Source organism: Anneissia japonica, unplaced genomic scaffold, assembly GCF_011630105.1.
Source record: "Anneissia japonica isolate Jap-2015-1 unplaced genomic scaffold, ASM1163010v1 scaffold288006_len43433_cov135, whole genome shotgun sequence".
In the NCBI taxonomy this organism is placed as follows: domain Eukaryota; kingdom Metazoa; phylum Echinodermata; class Crinoidea; order Comatulida; family Comatulidae; genus Anneissia; species Anneissia japonica.
In genome coordinates, this window is record NW_022738480.1 from 39,861 (window position 1) to 43,286 (window position 3,426).

General features: G+C 32.1%; 1 long non-coding RNA gene across 1 annotated transcript; it reads right to left on the bottom strand.

Annotated features, from left to right (window-relative positions):
- Positions 1-485: 485 nt before the first annotated feature.
- On the bottom strand, positions 486-3,243 carry LOC117117588. The gene is made up of 3 exons (XR_004446927.1): positions 2,943-3,243; positions 1,260-1,398; positions 486-672 (listed from the first exon to the last, which is right to left on the bottom strand). It is a non-coding gene; the product is annotated as an uncharacterized LOC117117588 (long non-coding RNA).
- Between the last annotated feature and the right edge of the window lie 183 nt (positions 3,244-3,426).

Here is a 3,426-nt window from a genome sequence, read left to right on the forward strand (position 1 = left end):
GAATACAATTTATTTTCTAATTACACATGATACATTACGAATATTTTCCTGCTACATTATTCTTAGTTAACATCAAAGAACCACTTTCCTCAATAAATATTTGAAAGGCTATAAAATTTATTTTCTTTTCTTCACCATTGTAAATTTCCAATTTCTAATCGTTGTGTATATCGAATTTATTTATTAAATTACAATTAAAAATAATAATTAACAGTGCCAATTCATCCCAAGTTCAGTCATTAAAGATAGTTTTTGTATACACTCTAATTGTTGTTATTAAATATATTATTTTAAGCATATTGATTTGTCCTTTTTAAACAGTAAAAACCCCTACAAGCTATAAATATTCACGATGACTTTAAAAACGACCTTAAAATGAGATTTGTTTTATTGCATTTAGAAGAGCATAAAAATGAAAATTCACATTGTCAATAGATGTATCTTAAAAAAATCAACTGTACTTGGTTTTTTATTTAAATTAGATGGAAGTTTCCGTCAATATTTCCTAGGGTTTCTCAAAACATCAACTTATGAGTTGTTTTGTCGTGTCAGGGCCATGTGTAGTTAGGCTGGTCCCTAGTCTAGGTCTTTGGTATGGGTCCACCTGGTCCTACGATCTATTGTTGAATCATTCGTCTCCATATCCATCTGCAATGTCGTCTCCATATCCATCTGCAATGACAAATTGTAATGGGAATATATTACTACTTTGTAAATCCTAAATTAATCGTTTTCTGTACAAAGACGACATATAATAATAATATTCAAAATAATATAATTACAGTATATTATTATATTATATACAGCTGAAGCAAATTTATTTAGATTCAAATTTGTTTCAAAATATGCGAACAGTGACAGTGGTGGTGGCGGCGGCATCATAAAATACATAAGAAATTTTACAGTCGAAAGGACTGTAAAATGAAAAGGAAGTCAACTCAAACAAGGCTCAAAATCAACTTCAAGATAAGGGTTTAGATATTAGGATCTTGCACTAATCTTTTACTGCATTTATATATAAACTATACAATTAATGGTTTACAATATAATCTTTAATTATTTACAGTATAGATATATACTACATAACAATTAATGCTTTAAAATATAATCTTTAATTATTTACAGTACAGATATATACTATAACAATTAATGCTTTAAAATATAATCTTTATTATTTTGCTTACGGGTGTAGTATGCTGCCCTGTCATGAAAAAACCACTCAACTGACAATTTTAAAGCGATAAAAAACATGAACATACCTTGCTCTTCTGAATAAGAGTATCGCATTTTGATTACCCTACTGTCATCTGTAAGCATACTTAAGTTTTGTAGTATGTCTCCGGCATCCTCGCAGAATGTGATGATTATATCTGCTAACATCATGTCTTTGTTAAAGTTCTAGAATTAACAGAGAAATAATAGTGAGAGAGGTTAACATTTGGTTTAGCCATGATATAACTATTATTAAATTAATTTGTCAACACTGTATTTGTATTGTTGTATATTACCATTTTATTGAAAATGTATAGATAATAATAATTATTGTTATTATAATAATAATAACAATAATAATAATAATAATAATAGGTAGCTAGTAGTAGCTAGGCCCCTAGCATAGCGCAAGGCCCTAATTGTTAGGCACCACACGATGCGTGACGTCACGCACTTCAATTAGTGTCATTAGCCAAGTTCAGCCAAGCGTGTTTTTGTCAACAAAAGGCCTTAAGAAAATATTCATATAAAATGCTTTTTGATTGGTTGAGACGTTTCCATCAGGTCAATCACGTCACTCAGGGGTCGAAGTAGTACACCATTTTGATTTTTTCCGAAATCGGCCAACTTTTAGCAAAGTTATCAACTTTTGAAAATTTCATTAAAATTCATCGTTTTTTTCCAGAGAATTGCGAGTAATGAAGTTCAATTTTTTAATAACGAAGATTAGTTTATATATCTAAGAGTTTATTTGCCAAATATGAATGTAATACGAGGCATAGCAATATTTTTTTTTGGCACCGCAAAACCGACGATCAGATGTTGATCGGCCATCGTGTACACGAGGTAGACCATAACGATCTTAGCGAAAGTGCTGCATATAAACGGCAATATTTTTCATGTAAATAAAATAAATATGAGTTCAAAAAGTTAACTAAATGATATTTAAAGTATTCAAATATACTTTTAGCTAATGATTATCTAAAAAAATAGTTAAATATTTAAGGATTGAAGTGGATATTAAACATAGGATGATTTCGATAGAATTGTGAGATGATGCTAGTTTTTGTTGCATGAGGATGACGTCATGCGTAACAGCCAATGAAATTTGTCATTCGTCACAAGTTGGGGGAGGGGGTGAGGGATAGTTTTAATTCTATTTTCAGAATTGTGGGTCAAAGGTCATCTGAAGAAGTTATTTTATAAATTGACCAATGTAATTTGCAGTAAAAATTTACAATCAAAATGTACACTATTTTTTAGCATTTACAAAAATTAACAGAAATATATGGCAAAAAGTGACAGAAATATTATTGTTTACATGCAACTTGCTATTCACGCGCTCATAAACTTCAAATGTTTATAAAACCGTAACCAGTGGCTCAATTTTCCTCAAATAAAGTTTTTTATGATACTAAGAATAAGTAGTTTTTTGTGCTATTTTTTTTTTTTTTAATATGCAACTTTGTATTTATCATGTGGTACCTATAATTGTACTAAAAACCAGCTACTAATAGGCTAGGCCTGTCTAGGCTAACTACAGTACAGACATGACAGTAGGCCTAGGCCTAAAGTTAGCTACGCCTGGCCTAGCTAGGGCCTAGGCCTATGTTATAATATAGGAGTAGTACAATGTAAGATAAAAGATAGGGTAGGCCTAGGCCCATTCTACCCTGGTTTTTTTATTATTTTGTTTACATTAGTATGGTTGTATCGTATTCTTACCTTACCTTTTCTACGAACACTGCATCATCAGGGCACCGTCCTAGCTAGCCTAGCCTAGGCTAGGCCTAACTAGCAGCTAGCACTGGCCCAGCCAAACCAGGCTACGGCTTCGTCGGCTAGAGGCTGTATGAAACATTCAATCAATCAAGTTGTGTTGAATATTAAGTCTTGCATCAATGAATTATCATTGCTTTGTAGTTATCAGTGAGCACACCAGCTATTATTGTTGTATTTTGTACCTTAAAATCACAGATATTTGTCAAACATTGGTAGACTCCAGTACCTGGTACACACAATGTATTTAAATGTGGATCGTAGGTTTCCATTGGTCAGTTTCGTAAGGTTAAATGAGTGGCCAATGACGGCAGGGCATATAATGATGTCATTCACTCCGCCGGGTATGGGGAGTGGGAGGGACCTGAAATGAAATGACATATCACTACCACATGGAGGATGATACCAATGACAATAGAAATAATTAGATATATG